The sequence below is a fragment of the Scylla paramamosain genome, chromosome 16 (assembly GCF_035594125.1).
Source record: "Scylla paramamosain isolate STU-SP2022 chromosome 16, ASM3559412v1, whole genome shotgun sequence".
In the NCBI taxonomy this organism is placed as follows: domain Eukaryota; kingdom Metazoa; phylum Arthropoda; class Malacostraca; order Decapoda; family Portunidae; genus Scylla; species Scylla paramamosain.
Genome location: NC_087166.1, coordinates 8,385,001 through 8,402,500, shown reverse-complemented (window position 1 = coordinate 8,402,500; position 17,500 = coordinate 8,385,001). Strand labels below are relative to the sequence as shown.

The following is a 17,500-nucleotide window of genomic DNA, read 5'->3' as shown; positions in this document are numbered from 1 at the left end:
TGTTGCTAATAAAGATGTGTGATCGTTAATTACCTTCACTGCTGCTGGGATCACCTTTTACGTCCCCCTTGACATACTCCCTTCAGATCTCACCTTACAAAAATGGCCTTCCCCCTGCCCCGTTTCCCTCCCCCTCTCACCACCACCACCACCACCTAACAACTTATGAGAAGAGCCGATGTACGAACAGGAATGAGTAATTTACCTGCCAAGTCTCGGCTCAGGTAACCCTCAGCTCCAGGATATGTCAGTCAGGTGCCGGGGTGAGGTGGTCCCTTCGCCTCATCCCTGACTCTTAATTACTCCACGCCCCGACCACAGCACTCCATATCGCATAGGTTCCAAGGTCATTACAGGCTCTATCATGCCACGTAAAGGTCACGCAAGCTTCAAAATGAAGATGGGATGTGATGTGTTTCAAGATTACAATCTTCAAGGTCATATATTCTTCAAAATAAAATGGGTTACATTTTAAGGTCATTACTAGTATCATTATTCCACTTTAAGTTCATACAAGCTTCAAAATAAAGACTGCATGCATTTAAAGGTCATTGCAAACTTTATTGTGCTGCGTAAAAAAAAAAAAACTCAGGAGCCTTAAAATAAAGATTTTACACCTAACATAATTTCAAGCTTTACATTGCAAAAAGAGCCTTAAAATAACATGAATTTAAGGCTATTTTCATAGAAAAGATCGATGGCATCGCATAGTTTTTCACTGGAGCTTTTTCATCCGCTGAGGTGTTGTTCCAAATAGGAGTTTTCACAAGGCGCCGTTGGTTACCGTCACCGCCGTTCACCGTTCAGTACTTGTTAAGGTGTTTGTGAGGACTAGATATCTGTGATAGAAAACTGGCTTCATGAATTCCCAGACAGCGTTGTGGGATTGCTATATGCTGCTCCAGATGGTAGTTGTGCCTGGAGTCCAAATACCTGCAGCAAGAGAGTATTAATAGTGAGTGGAAGTATTTTATTTTTTTTTTTTATGTAAGACAGCCACTAGCAAAGGGCAACAAAATCAAGAAAAAGAAAGGCTCACTTATTGCCAGTTCCCATACAGATGTCAGATAGAATGGTAAAAAAAAAAAAAAAAAGATGTCTTGAAACTTCCCTCTTGAAAGAGTCCAAGTCACAGGAAGGAGGAAATACAGAAGCAGGCAGGGAGTTGAAGAGTTTACCAGAGAAAGGGATGAATGACTGAGAATACCGGTTAATTCTTGCATTAGAGAAATGGACAGAATAGGGATGAGAGAAGGAAGAAAGTCTTGTGCAGCAAGGCCGCGGGAGCAGCAGAGGCATGCAGTTAGCAAGATCAGAAGAGACACAGAGACGGGTCTCTGACACGGAAGCAGAAGTCATTCCATGAAAAATCAGCATAATACCTCCTCAGGCCCCCCAGTTAGCAAAGACAAAACTCCAGAGGCACCTCCGCTTTGGAAGATCCTGAGGAGGGATTGGAGTGATTGGACAAGATATAGATATGAGGTTGTGATCGAAGATAGATAGGGTGACAGAAGAAGGATTAGGGGTGAGGAAAAGATCAAGAATGTTGGACGTATCTCCAAGACAGTCAGGAATACGAGTAGAGTGTTGTACCGGTTGTTCTAGGTCATGGAGGATAGCAAAGTTAAAGGCTAGTTCATCTGGATGGTCAATGGAGGGAGAGGAAAGCCAAAACTGGTAGTGAACATTGAAGTCTCCAAGAATGGAGATCTCCGAGAAAGGGAAGAAAGTCAGAATGTGCTCCACTTTGGAAGTTAAGTACTCAAATACTCGTAACTTTTTTATAGCAAAGAAGTTAGGTGAGAGGTATACAGCACAAATAAATTTTGTTTGAGAGTGACTCTGTAGTCGTAGCCAGATGATGGAAAATTCGGAAGATTTAAGAGCGTGGACACTAGAGCAGGTTAAGTCGTTGCGCACATAGACGCAACATCCAGCTTTGGATTAAAAATGAGGATAAAGTAGGATAGAACAGAAAAGGAGCTACTATCAGTTGCCTCAGACACCTGCATTTCAGTAAGGAAAAGAAAATGAGGTTTAGTAGAGGAGAGGTGGTGTTCTACAGATTAAAAATTAGATCTAAGGCCGCGAATGTTGCAAAAGCTAATTGAGAAGAAGTTAAGGGGAGGTGTCAAGACACTTAGGGTCGATACTAGAAGAGCACTCCGACCTTGGGACATTTGTGGTCCGCCCCCGCAAACGGAGACTCCAAGGCTGGTGAAGGAGTCGCCATATTGAATTTAGAATTTTGAGTGAAGGGTATGTGTGTAGTGCATGTAGTTTGTCATATTCATTTGTCAGCCTAATGACTTCTTGCAACTTCCCTTATTGTCTTACGTTCTTATCTTATGTCATTAACAAATATATTATATAATCAACACCCCACAATAGTAGACCTGGTAATTTTGCTACTAAAATATATATCCTTAAAAAATACATATCATTCATTTGTGACTTACCTGAAACTCAAAGTGAGCGTCTCTTTTGGCTTAATGCTTCTTCTATCATGTGTCAATCCCTGTGATGTCTCTCCTCATGAAGCTGGCGAGCTCTTCAAACGATGGCTTGGTAATGCGAGAGTTATTAAAAGATCCTTCTCGTTGGTTAAGCTTCCGGATGAGACAAAAATGGATTTTACATTTGTGTAAAAATAACGCAAGTTTTGGGATGAACTAAACGGCAGTCCATTTCTTAATTTTGTATCGCGGTTTATCGAGAGAGAGAGAGAGAGAGAGAGAGAGAGAGAGAGAGAGAGAGAGAGAGAGAGAGAGAGAGAGAGAGAGAGAGAGAGAGAGAGAGAGAGAGAGAGAGAGAGAGAGAGAGAGAGAGAGAGAGAGAGAGAGAGAGAGAGAGAGAGAGAGAAACTGACTGACTGACTTTCAAGTGAAGCCAGTTTTTCTCTCATTACATACATACGAACTAATTACCTTTTGCCTTTAGATCAGCGAAGGATCAACCTGAAAAAAAAGAAAGAAAAGAAAAATATAGAAACCGAAAGCCAACCCCCCAAAAAAAAGAAGAAAAAAAAACGAGTCACAGGATCAGAAATAGCTAAAAACATTTACTCCTTACATTCTTTTCTTAAACCCGTTACACTCATAATATAGAAAGTCACACATTCACTATAACATGCATATCTTTTTACAGCGAGGCAAAGCGAAGGAAGTAAAATAAATTGAAGGTATAACCACAAGAGAAGAAAGAATAAAAAGCAAGAAGGAAGGGAAGGGAGGAATGGAGGTAGTAAGGGTGCACTGGGAGACAAGGTAAAGAAGGGAAGAGAAGGGAGGGGTAAGAGATAAAGGTATAGGAGACAAGGTAAGAAAAGGGAGGGAAGAGATGAAAAAGAGATGAGGGTGCACTGGGAGACTAAGAGGAGCGGGCGAGGACATGAGGAACCAGACGCATATATTACATTCCAGGCTTTGTTGTGCTAATCCCGCTGCTACTAAACTGAGGATCGCGTGTGGAAGGCAGACCAGAACTAACTGACAATTAGCGAAAACAGAGTCACTCCTCTTAGTCCGTCTTGAAAGGGTGTGGTGGTAGTGGTGGTGGTGGTGGTGGTGGTGAGGCAAAACTGGTGGTGGATGTTATGTTTTTGTACCTGTGAGTAATGCGGTGGTGGTTTTTTGGTGGTGTGGCGAAGTGGTGGTGCAGAGCGTGTGGTGGTGGTGGTATCCGTGGTGGGCATGATGTGGGTTGTAATAGGGGATGTTAAGGGACTGGTGAACAGGTTATGGTGACTGGTGGAATGTACAGTGGTGTGGTGCTTGTAGTGTCATGGGTGAGGGTGGTGTTGGCAGTAGTTGGTGTAATGATAATGATGTGGTGGCTTGAGTGCTGATAATTGTAATAAAAAGTAAATATATTGTGTTCTATGTGTCTGAATAAATGTATAAGATAAACAAATACGCAGACAGAGACAGCAAATATATTAACCAGACACGCGCAGATACACAGACAGTGAGAATAACCAGACGGCAAGACAAACAAACAGGCAGACAAAAAGATAAACAAGAGATACAGACACACAACCAGTAAGACATTTAAGACAGAGAAAAACAGACAGTAATACAAGAAGAGAAAAGCAACAGACATATATTATTGTAACTCTGATTTATATTTATAATCTCTCAGTGCATTGTTTTGATAATGAGATGCTTATGTCCCATTATGCCTCATTATTATTATTAGATAGTGAGACAGGCAGGAAGGCTGACGGACAGACACACAGGGAAGGCGTGGCATCAATTACCCTTCATACAACACAGTCTGAAAGTTGTCTAGTGAGTCCATTACTTCCTTTGTTTCCTTTGTTTCTGGTGCAGGCGCGGCACCCCATCATCGGCGCGCGGACAAGACGGGAATGTTGACTCGAAGTAAAGGCGATCGTCGTAATTTTACTAGACAGCAAGGAACTCTGGCTCGCCCAAGCGGGACGTGCTCTCCAGTTCTGATTGCTCGTTGGGGAGATGGACGCCGCCGCTCGGAGGGCAAAGCCAGTTCTGTGTGCAGCTTCATCCACCGAGACGACGATGTAATGTGTGATGAATTTTGACTCGAGATAATTCCTAGTGCGGCGAGGCGGGTGAGGGAGAGTGGCAGAGAGTGAGATGGTGGTAAGGAAGAGATGGGAGACAGAACAAGCATTACATGAGTTCAATGAAATAAGGAAACTAGTTTGAAATGAAGGAAATGGACAAAAGAAGGTATCTGGTACGAAGCGTTTAGTGTGGATGTGAGAGATGATGCGAAAACTGAGATGAAAAGATAATAGGATAGGAAAATATGAATAGAAACGGATGGGAGAACGGGTTTGGGTACAAAGGATACGTGTATTTGTGTTATTTGTTTTTATTAATTAAGTGAAAGGTAGTTTATGCTTACCTTTAACCTGAATTCAATATGTAATTCCAATTAACTTAATCTAACAACCAAATTAAACCTAATGCGTACTTCTTAGCAACTTAGCCAAAACCAAATTCAACCTATATGCATTTTCATACCTCACACGGCAGAACAATAAAGAAAAGTAACAAAAACAAGAGTTTTGCCGTTGGATGGAAGGCGGTGGCGGTGGTGGTGATGGCGGCGGTGATGGTGGTGGTGGAAGTGGAGGTGATATCAGATGAAAGCGTTAGGGCGAGTTATCATTAGCCGCCTATCTATCGAAATGTTAATTGGTACAGATGTGTATGAATCAATCTATCCAATGGTCCCTCTTGGCTTGTCTATCTACGCTCGCATAACTCAACTGGACCTCGTGATTAATACCAGTTTGTTATCTATCTGGGCATTTAACGCGCTGTCTATCAGTCACTCAGCTTGTCGGCCAGGCAAGTCTCTCTCTCTCTCTCTCTCTCTCTCTCTCTCTCTCTCTCTCTCTCTCTTTCTGGTACAGAATTTCAGTTGTTTTTCTCACTTTTCGTATTTTCTTTTAGTTTATTCCGTTTATAATTTCCTTTTCCTTTTCGTTCTCTTTCTGGTTGCCTTTATTTACTTTATATTTATTATTTTATTCTTTACTGTCTTATTAATTTATCTGCGATTGATAAATACTTTTATTCTGGTTTTTAATTTGTTTTTCTACCGTCTTTTAATTTTTCTGTTGTTCATCCAAATGTTTCTTTTCCTTTTCCGTTTTCCTTTATTCGCTCTCTAAGAAAAGATGATTTTTTACACATTTTCTATTTTTTTGCTTTCATTCCAATATCGTCTATCTTTGTTCTCCATTCGTGTTTATCTCATACTTCCTTTCTCTACTTGTACAAAATATATTCACTTTTATTTTTGTTAATAATCTGTTGTATTGCTGGCTATTTTTTATTTTAGTGTGATCCATAACCCCCTCTCTCTCTCTCTCTCTCTCTCTCTCTCTCTCTCTCTCTCTCTCTCTCTCTCTCTCTCTCTCTCTCTCTCTCTCTCTCTCTCTCTCTCTCTCTCTCTCTCTCTCTCACCGTGACATTCCCGCCGCCGGAGTGAGGGTGTGAGGACTTCCTGATGAGGGACGATGGAACTTGTAATTATCGTACTTTTTCCCCGCCAGTTTCACAGACGTAATTACTCCCCATCGGTCACGCGAAGTCTGGACGTCCCTCTCTGTCTGTCCGTGTGAGTGGCTGTTTGTGTCTGTTTTTGTCTGTCTCGATGATGTCTCTTTCTGTCTGCCTGTCTCACTGTCTCTTCGTCTGCTTGGCTCCGTGTGTTGTGGTGTTGTGTTGTGTTGTGTTGTGTTGTGTTGTGTTGTGTTGTGTTGTGGTGTGGTGTGTTGTGGTGTGGTGTGGTGTGGTGTGGTGTGGTGAGGTGTGTTGTGTGTGATCTTTGAACTACCACATGTGTGTGTGTTTGTGTGCTGTACGTAAGTGTATAAATGTTGTACATACATTTTCGTATTATTCATCCTTCATTGGTCTCTTTTGCTCCACGAATAAGCATCAGGTAATTATAAAAAGAGTCCTTTGGAGAATATAGACTACTAAAAAAATACTATATCTTTAATAGAATGCAAATTATAAAAAAAAGTAAATAATCTATTAAAAATATGCAAAGGCTTTTCTTTATAATCTAGATAAAATGCAAGGTCTAGTTAGCTATTCCAGCTTTTCAAATTAAACTCTTTTCTTAATATATGTAAAAAAAAAAAATAAATAAAACTATACCGAAACCGAAGCCACTGTAGTATACAAGGATTGAGACACACTGGCAAAGAATCAAGGAGCATATGGGTGTCGGTGGCGTCCGGATCATTAATCATAACCTTGACTTAGGATGGAGTTGTCCTGGATTACTGTAATTTGAATGGTACTTCCTACATTACGAAACTGAACCAAGTCCCATCAGTCATCATTTCCTATTACCCATCGCACCAGGGCGAGGGAGGAGTGAGGCGAATCCATTACCAGCAGACAGCGAGCGAGAATTGGTGCTTTCGTTTCTCTTTTAGTAATTCGTTCATTTAAGATGTCGGAGTTCTCATTAAAAACAGAGCCTTCAGAATATTTTAACTGTTAGAATGCACACTGCAAATTAAGGATACATATAACAAGTAACAATATACTAACGAACAATAATACATATGCTAAAAAAAAAAAAACAAGTAATGATACATACACTACTAAGAAATAATAATACAAACGCCAATACAAATAACAGTTAATAATTAATAACTAATTAGATGAATACCATATATTTTCACAGCACTCAATAAATGCAGAGGCAGTGAAGTATAAAGAAAGACAAAGGGAAGAGATCAGCAGCGACATGACAGCAGGCGTTACCTTCTACAGTTAAATTCATGCCGAGTAAGAAGTGAAAGCTCAAAACTCTCCTAGTAAAGGTGTAGGACGAAAAAACACGCTAAGTATACTGTATGCAAATCCATCACCAAACATCTAATCACAATCACTTATACTAATAAAGAAATATACAAAATTATACACTAAATAAAACATCACATCACCACCTCTCCTTCCTTAATCCCTTCCCAGCCACGCACGTTCTTCGGGGGAGCTCTGGGCCTCGGGAAGCCTCAGGAGTGGGGGCAAAATGAGAGGAAGAGCGATTGTAAAGCACGAAGAATGAGCCCCGAGGGAAGCCAGCGCCCGGGGGACACCCAAGGCAACACCGCCCCGGCATTTGCATACAGGCGATGTACGGCGCTCTTGTTCCAGGGTCCGGCGGGGGTTCAGGGCTCCGGTGGTGATTACAATCATTACTAAGTGGTTTACGATGTTGCTATTATCGAAATTGAGATCGAGGACTGAGGTGTGTTAGGATCTTCCCCGCTGCCGTAGCACTGATAAACACAACGCGGTATCGTATCGGGAAGCTGAGTGTTTGGGATATGCGGGGGTGTTTTCACTTTTCATTCTCTCCATCTATTCGTACAAGTCCTAAGCTTTCATTCCCTATGCTTACAGATCCTCAGTTTTCATTGCATTTGCTTAAGGATCTTCAGTTTTCATTCCTCTTGCTTACAGATCTTCAGTTTCCATTACCTTTGCTTGACGAGACCTCATTTTTCATTTCCTTTATTTAAAAATCTTCAGTATTCATTCCCTTTGCTTACAAATCTTCAGTTTTCATTCCCTTTACTCATAGATCTTCAGTTTTGATTCCTTAACTTACAATCCTCAATTTTCATTTCCTTCGCCTACAAGTCATCAATTTCTCCAGCTTTCTGCAAGTTTAAGGCATTCCACTTGAGCGTTTATCTGTTATTGTAAGTATGGCTTTTGTTATTTAATTTGGGTAACCAGAGACGATTTTAGTCAGCGAGAAGATAAATAGTGCACAGAGAATTTAAACTTTTAACAACTCAATAATCCATTCCCCTTTAAAAACATTTATTTGATTTTTTCTCGCTGTTCTTGCTGCGCGATATTTTATTCAAAGGGTTAATGAATACAGTAATATTTTTTTCCATTTAAATTATTCTTCATTTACTGTCTGTATTATTTCTCTTTTCTAGTTCTGTAAGCCTTCGAGTTAAGAACTAAACTAATATTTTCTCAGTAACTTAAGTTTTTCTTAATTTAGCATATGTAATGGGGTTATGTTTTTCTTCCTTCAATTTATGTTATGTAACTCTTAAATAGTTTCCTTTTCATATACAACCATCATAACATAACCACAATAACTACAAAAAAGAACTTTTGAAGAGTTTTTGCTGGTCTCGTTCTGTAGTTTTATTTATTTATTTGATCTTATTTATCTATTTATTTATTTATCTTTGTTTGAGTAATGGAACGGATCCGGAAATAATAGCTAAGGAGACCCATCACCTTTACAATCCCTGTCACTGCCTCGATAACCACTCCACGCCACGCCACGCCACGCCAGACCTCAAGACTCACCCCTAGATGGCACAGTCCGTACCTGGAAGACTGAAACGTCACACCTGAGTGATTTATGGCGTAGGGAGGCACCTGTGAAGAACACCTGCCCGCGGGAGGACTGTGCGGCCAATTTCCTCACACACGCGATGGCAGGCCTTTTTATCGAGGGCCACATCAGAAGTTACGGCGAGGGTACGAAGTTTTCTTATTTATGCTTGCTTTTGTTACCTGCGTCAGTCCTCAGTGTGTCCCCGAGGCCTGAATCCCTCCTCAACCCACCCATCCTATTTCTTTCTCTGACTGTCTTTCTATCACTGTCTTCCTCCAGTTGCATTTTTTGCCTCAGCTGTGTGTGTGTGTGTGTGTGTGTGTGTGTGTGTGTGTGTGTGTGTGTGTGTGTGTGTGTGTGTGTGTGTGTGTGTGTGTGTGTGTGTGTGTGTGTGTGTGTGTGTGTGTGTGTGTGTGTGTGTGTGTGTGTTTAATGTTTTCTTGTTTTCCTTCTCATGTTCTTATTTTATCTTGTTAATGCTCTCTCTCTCTCTCTCTCTCTCTCTCTCTCTCTCTCTCTCTCTCTCTCTCTCTCTCTCTCTCTCAAAAAACTGGAGAATCATCCTAATGCACCTATCCTCCTCTTCCTCCTATTCCTCCTTCTTCTTCTCATTCTCATCCTCTTCCTTCTCCTCCTTCTCCTCCTCAAGTTTCCAGCGTCCCATTCATCATTCACGGGAGAAGCGGTGAATAATGATGAGTAGCAACGAGTGAAGTGAGGGGTGGAGTGTGGAGTGTAGTGACGAGTTAAGTAATAAAGTGAGTGAGGAGTGGAATGGAGTGCCGGGGTGGTGATGGACGAAGATTAGAAGTGCTAAGTAAGAGTCGAGTCTGACCTGATGGAGTGAGTGATGAGTAGAGGTGAGTCATGTGGAGGTGAGGTGAGAGGAGAGGTGAGATGATGTGATGAGTGAAAACAATATTGATAATCTAACTTTTTAAACCGTAGATTGAAAAAAGAATGCACGTATGTTGAACTCACTCTCCCTCTCCCTCTCCCTCTCTCTCTCTCTCTCTCTCTCTCTCTCTCTCTCTCTCTCTCTCTCTCTCTTTACCGGACAGACAAATGACTCCGTTTACTCGTACCATTACAGCAATTTGGCCTTCGCTTCCGGATAAGGAATCGAATAATAGAAACGTAACCATTACTAATCTGTGTGTGTGTGTGTGTGTGTGTGTGTGTGTGTGTGTGTGTGTGTGTGTGTGTGTGTGTGTGTGTGTGTGTGTGTGTGTGTGTGTAAGTGTTAAGCGTGCGTGTGACTAACTTACGTACACGGTGAAGAATGGCCTGTTAGGTGTTTATGTACGTTTTGGATGTATGTGCGTTTATGTGTACGAATGTGTGTACAAAAGTTCGCGTGTACGTACAGGCATAGCGGACAGGTTTCTGTACGGTGCGGAGTGATCTGCCAGCCATTCTCATTTGCATATTGAATCGTAAATTACTCAACAAAAAAGAAAAAAAAAGAGAAAAAAAGGTATCCCCCTGAAGAGAAGAGCTGTGGCTTATCAATTAATTCTAGACTGTCTTTGAGTTATGGCGGTCATTATACGAATTCCACTTATTACCATTTTAATGCCTCAGACCAAATTATAGACGATCTGGCCTGTGTAGTGAATGGCCCTGCAGCTTAAACTGTCTTGAGGTGGCCGTGGCGTCTGTCCTGTATGCTAACCACCATTTCTGTTCTTCCCCCTGCGGTGTATTACAATTTCTACTCCTCTTTTTTTTTCTATATCAATTCAAGACAAGCCCAGGATCTGCAATCAGGGAGATCATGCAGGGTTTTCTGTCTGATTCGACGTAATGGTGAGCCCTGCGTGGTGTGTTAGATTTTTAGTGGCGTTGCTTCGATGCTGTTCACGGCTTAAGGGTCAGTGCGGCCGGTCATTTGGAAGATTTGTGTCTCGGAACCTCGGGCGGATTCTCCTGTGCTGGAGCGGAACGTGGGGATGAGCGGGGAAGCCTGAGTGAAGGGCGTCGCTCCAGAGGATACGTACGAAGCGTCTCCCCATCTCTCTCTCTCTCTCTCTCTCTCTCTCTCTCTCTCTCTCTCTCTCTCTCTCTCTCTCTCTTGGATGCGACTCTCTCCTCCAGCAGCACTATACATAACTTCCCTCGCCTCCACGCCATTTTAACAGTAAGCACCTCTACGATTCCTCTTTCCTACGTTCTTTTAATCCACCTCAATTACTGACTCCATTACCTCAACCATTCTTTCTTTCCACCACGTCCTCCTAGTCCACTGCAAGCACTGACTCCACCACCTCAACCATCATCTCTAATCTCTCCTCCACCTACAAGTACGATCACTCTTACTACCACAATAACAACCATTTTCACTATATTTCCACGACCGCGACTAATACCTGCATCTCTTTGTTACGGGATGTGCAGTACCGCCTCCACTACACACTTTTGTCTAATTCAGTGCAATCTTCCTACTCCATTTCAATCCACAGGCACATATCCAGCAGACCCTTAACTTCTATAGGAGGAACAGGAGAGGAGGAGAAGGGTAGTATGTGTTGGTAAAGAAGACTAGGAAAGAGCAAATGTAGTAGGAAGACTAGGAATGGAGGAAGAGAGAGAAGGATGAAGATTAGGAGACAGCAAATGGAGGAGAAAGACTAGGAAAGGAGGAGGAGGAGGAGGAGGAGACAAAGATAGCGCGAGGGAGTGGAGGAGCGGAGGCAGAGGGACGCATCCTTGACCAACCAGGCAAAGGTGATCGCGTGAGAGGCGGCAATTGGCAGCGGAGGGACTGAGGGTGAATCTGGAATCGTAGAAATCCCAACAAAACCTAACCCAGCATAGCCCACCTCCAGGAAAACCGCCCTTAGTTCATTCAGACGTGTAGCTCTTTCTAACACCAAGGGGCATCAAGAAGCCGGGGAAGCGAATCGTGCAATGGTAGAAACGTTGGTGCTCCTTCGCCGCCCCGACACACACCACGGCGCAGTTAAAACACCGTCATCAGTGACACCCTTTTAACCTCCTCCTACTAACCGTTTGTTTAGGGGAGGAGGTGAGTGGCTCCCTCCTTGCCTCCTCTTCTTCCCCTGTTATTCTCCCTCTTAACCTTTACCCTCCTTCCCTTCCTCTCTCTCTCTTTCTCTCTCTCTCTTCATTACCTTCCCCTTTCCTCTCTCCGCGCGGATGCCTCGATACCTCTCTCTCTCTCTCTCTCGCTCTCTCTCTCTCTCTCTCTCTCTCTCTCTCTCTCTCTCTCTCTCTCTATCCTGCCTCCCTCCTGCTTCCCTCGCCAAGGACTTAAGTTTAGTGTTTCCCGTCTGTTTTTCTGGCTGTCTTGTTTGCTCTCCTCCTCTTCCTGTCCTTTCTTCCCTGCCCCCTCCTGCTTTTTCCTTCTCTTCCTCTTTTTTTTTTTTGTCTTCTTGCTCATATGTTTTTTTGTTCTTAATCTTGCTCTTCATTTGGGTTTGGTGATTCTGGGTTTTGAGATATAAAGATTACTTTATTTTCTGTTCGACACGCAAAGGAGTCCCACAGATTTGATAGAACAAGTTACTCCTGACATTCTCTGCTACATTAAGACATAATATTGTTGTTGACGCCTACAAAGAAAGCAAAAAAAAAAAAAAAAAAAAAAAGGCAGAGGGAAGCAACGCTGCACCTGGTTTGGCATAAGCAGAGACTGTATCTTGACTTATGTTAATATTAAAAAAAAAATTATATATCATTTTCATAATAATGGTGTAAATAATTAATCTACAAATACATTTTATTTCAACATTCGCAGAGAAAACGACGACAGTTTCCTAATTATGAAGAGATGCGATTCGGAAGATGTAAAGAAAGAGAGATCAGAGGAACATCTGCAAGACTCAAGCTCACTACTTCCAAAGATCAACGCGAAAATAAAGCGAATTATGCGCAGGCCGTTACGAATATACGAGTGTGGAGGAGGAAGAGGACGGGGAGGAGGATGGAGAGAGAGAGAGAGAGAGAGAGAGAGAGAGAGAGAGAGAGAGAGAGAGAGAGAGAGGAGAGAGAGAGAGGAGAGAGAGAGAGAGAGAGAGAGAGTAGGGGAAAGAAAGGGGGACGGGGCAGGAGGGAGGAAGGGAGCAGAACTCTCTTCCCGGCTCTATCTTTCTCTGCTGTCATATAATTCGTGCACCGGGGCCCCATTACATGAATATACACACTAATTGACAGGCCAAGCACTATCAGCATGTAATTAGTTCGGCATCTCTTTGGTAGGCGGACTGGCGGAGATATCGAGGGTGTAATGGTATGCTCGGCAGAGGCGGGGGCAGGGCGGTGTTACTTCGAGGAAAGAGTCGAGATGTAATCACTCAGACCTCAGTTTCCCTTCCTCCGCCGCGACCCACCTGACTCCCTCTGGCGACCGTGATGGTGGACAAGTTATAGAAGCAGGGAGGAGTGTTCCCTTAGAAGTTACTACAAAGAGGGACGAGTTATAGTAGACGAGATAAATGTTCCCTTAGAAATAAATACATAGATGAACGAGTTATAGTAGATGAGAAAGAATAGGAAATAACTACTCCAAACTTAAGACGCAATGAAAATGAGATAAAATTGACACTAAACGAATAAAAAATCGTAAGTATCACCTTAGGCAAACCAATAAACTCATCCAGCACAAAAAAAATATCGATCAATAACACAAGGAAAAAAGTGAAGCTAAACGGCTAAACGGACACCAAAGCTTCATGCGAGACCTGAGATACACGACAAATTAAAGACCAAGCTTCCTCGTAGCGAACGTATAAGTGAAGGTAATGACAGCCTCTCCCCACAACAGTCAGAATCGAAGGTAAAGACGCCCTGCCAGAAGGAGTTCGATCCTGCCCGGGAGAGTTATAATCAGTCCTGACACCCACGTTTGGCCGCGCACCACGGATAATTTGCTGCACCACCGTTGAAGTCTCCGCCAGCACCCGGGAGACAGTGGCCTTGTGTGCGGCGATGCTGGGAAATGCGGGATGGGTTGGTAGTGTTTTCTGAGGTACTTGTCTTTCTGTCACGTGATACGCCTACTCTCTCTCTCTCTCTCTCTCTCTCTCTCTCTCTCTCTCTCTCTCTCTCTCTCTCTCCTCTCGCTCTCCTCTCTCTCTCTCGTCTCGTCTTCGCTGCTATTTCCTGACCTATACGACTACTTTTATTTTTGACAAACTAGCCACTTCCTCCTCCTCCTATTCCTCCACCTCCTACTCTTTATCCTCCTCCTCATCCCGTGTTAAAGAGAAAATACACTTGTTTACGCCGCAGCAATTTACTTCGGTGCAGATTGGTATGCGAGACGCGGGTTGAGCTGTGAATCTTCCTCGCCATTTCCCGCTGTCATCCCCGCAGCACGCAAGCATCGTCCAGCGGGGCACTCAGGGGGACAGACACCCAATGCAGGGATGCCACACGACGGGGCATAACCGATAACCTTTCGCAGTGATTTATGAAGCCAAGCAGCAAAGTACTGAGCCCGATTGAGTCTCCGCCGGACCTAACCTAGCTTTACCTAACCTAACACAGCCGACAGCTTTCTCTTGTGATTTATGAAGTCGGACAGGGATGTGGAAGAAGCGATTGGGTTCTAACAAGAGCTCAGCTTAACCTAACCTAATATAACCTAATCTATCTAAGCAGATAACCTCTTCTAATGATTTACGAGTACGAAACCAAAAAAAGGAACCAAGAAACCATGCAAGGACCAAGCTACTCCCAACAAGACCTCACCTAACTCAACTTAACCAAACATAAAATAACCAAGCCTGGCCTCATCTAGTGATTTGCGAATATGAAGCTGAAGAGGAATATGGATAAAGAAACCTAGTACCCACAAGACCTAACCTAACCTAACCTAACCAAACCAAACCTAACATAACATACCCAATAACCTCTCCCAGTGATTTACGAAGCCAAAGAGGAACGAGTAAGCACCCAGCACGTCCCCACCAGACCCAACCTGACCTGGGACATCAAATTTATCGTCCCCGGAGACTCCCTAAGCATTGCAGATGAGGTCCAAAATTACACTACCCTCCGCTTAACTCGTATGCTCCACCTGAAAGGCCTCCCTGATCCGGAACAGCGGGAGGGATCGTGAAAAAAAGGTCGAGCACTCACGGGAACAAACCTACGAGTGTTTACGAGTCTTTTATAGGAGTATGAGCGAGCCTTTGTGGGTCTTAATAACGGCGCTGGTCCCTCCGTAATGTTATGGGTCGGGGAGAGAAGGAAAGGAGAGGAGGAGAGAATAAGTCACCGCACCTCGAGACGGACGGAAAGGAGTGATTTATTATACCCTTAGGAATTAACATAAAAAGACATTAAGGTTTGGAAAGTAACTGTATACCCATTACAATGTTTTTTGTATTAACTTTGGAGCGCGTGAGAGGAAATTGTCTGGTATTTGTTGTTGTAATCACGCGTGGAATCTCATAACCCAACACACGACAATGGAATGATGACAAACATGTGTACAAAAATACATTGGAGGCCATAAGTACTTGATTCCTCATACTCTCCGCCGCATCCCATCGCTGCCTGACGCACGATAAACACACACTCGCCGATAAACAAAACCTGAACAGTAAAAGGGCAGTCCCAGGTAACCAAGATGGAGCGACATGTGGCGGAGGGACAAGACTGGGGACGTGGAAACACTGCACAAAAAACAAGAGTTACCCCAAATAATTCATCTGGCGGCGTGTCCCTCTGGTGACGTGTGGCAGCGAGGGTCTAGCCGGCGGGCAGGAATCGTTTAAACTTCAGCTCTTCCTTCCTCGCTACAAAACTATAATTATTGTGTTAGTACCGGGACCTAGAGGGCCGCCCATACCCACCTGGAATTTAGACGCCCATTTCTACACTTTCTGACCGAGAAAAAGTGAATTATTATCGTAATTCATTGTTCTTTTGCGGGAAGGATCATGCGAGAGGCTCCAATCGTTTTCTTGAAGCATGAGAAATACGATTTATAGCAGAGCAGAGGAAGAACTGGCGCATATATCGAGTGGAGATGCTTGGAGAGACTTACGTAGTGGTGATATCAGACACTGCCTGCCCTCTGAACGGCCTCACGCCCGTCCATCAACATAAAGGGCGTGATTAAAAAAACTGTGAGGTTGGTGAAGGATGATCTGGAAACTTAAATAAAGAGTTATATCATTGGTTTTCCTCTCTCGAATACTTGTCTTATTGTTTCAAGGCTTTGTAAAAATTCTCTCTCTCTCTCTCTCTCTCTCTCTCTCTCTCTCTCTCCTCTCTCTCTCTCTCTCTCTCTCTCTCTCTCTCTCTCTCATTTATCACCGAACTGTCAACAAATCCCGTAGACTTGGAAAGATGAAGGCCTGGAAAGGCCTGGAGAGAGAGAGAAGAGAAGAGAAGAGAAGAGGAAGAGAAGAGGAGGAGAGAGAGAGAGAGAGAGAGAGAGAGAGAGAGAAGAGAGGAGAGAGAGAGAGAGAGAGAGAGAGAGAGAGAGAGAGAGAGAGAGAGAGAGAAAACCACACCACATCACACCAAACCCACACCATTTATTTATCTTTTTTGCACCCAACAAGTCATCGAACTCGAGGTGACAAACTTCTAAATCGAACGTCTGTGATTATTATAGATCATTATTATAGATATGTACGTACACGCAGCCAACCACTCAACACAATGCAAAGGAAACTCGGCTTACGCGGCATGAAGCAATATTTTCCCCATCACGTAACTCATGGAAGTTAATGGGGAACACAATGAGTGCGATGATTCATGGGTAATTTTGATGTATTCCTGCTGGACGTGATGCAGCGACCAATGGGTGAGGGGCGGGAATGGGGGATAAAAGGACTAGGGAGGGGATGGGTAAGTGAGTGAATGAGGTATACATGGGTGCAATTATTCATTAGTTCAAGGTCATGCACTTATACCCCCACGAAAAACTGAGTCAAGTGCACTAGGTGTATTTCAATTTTTTTTTTTTTCTTCTCGAAAGCAAATACGAGGAAAGAAATTGGGTTTTTGTGCTTTTCTGTATATAAGATTGTATTGTACAGTGAACATAACCTCCAAACTGTTTTACCTACGGTGTGATGTTTGATGCGAGGCTGAGGATTTTCTGAATGACCTTCGTAAACCTAAACAGTAAAATAAAAATGAAGCTTAGAAAACATAATCTTTATTACACTTTTTTCTTACATTAGCAACTATGGGCACTAAGATTAAAAGAAAGACTAAGAAAATTCACTCTGATGAAGATTTATGGAAGACAACCGCATTAACACATGAAATAAGAAAAAAATTGTAATGTCCTTTAAAGATATGTAATCGAGATGACGCTAAACTTTTTTTTATTATTATTATTATTATTATTATTAATATTATTATTATTATTATTATTATTATTATTATTATTATTATTATTATTATTTTCATCACTGTGCACTTGTATGAGTAGTTATGAATGTAAGCACATGCACAGGAACAAACAATTACACACAAACACACAGACACACACACAGTCACTCACTCTCTCTCTCTCTCTCTCTCTCTCTCTCTCTCTCTCTCTCTCTCTCTCTCTCTCTCTCTCTCTCTCTCTCTTTCCGTTTCTCACATTTTCTACTTTTTTAAACTACAATTAAAA

General features: G+C 42.8%; 1 long non-coding RNA gene across 1 annotated transcript in view; it reads right to left on the bottom strand.

Moving 5' to 3' along the window:
* Positions 1-17,500, bottom strand: part of LOC135107805 (uncharacterized) — a 186,206-nt gene that overhangs the window by 47,044 nt on the left and 121,662 nt on the right. The window contains exon 3 of the long non-coding RNA XR_010272000.1: positions 2,931-2,960. This is a non-coding gene — a long non-coding RNA (uncharacterized LOC135107805). The remainder of the gene's footprint in view (positions 1-2,930; positions 2,961-17,500) is intronic.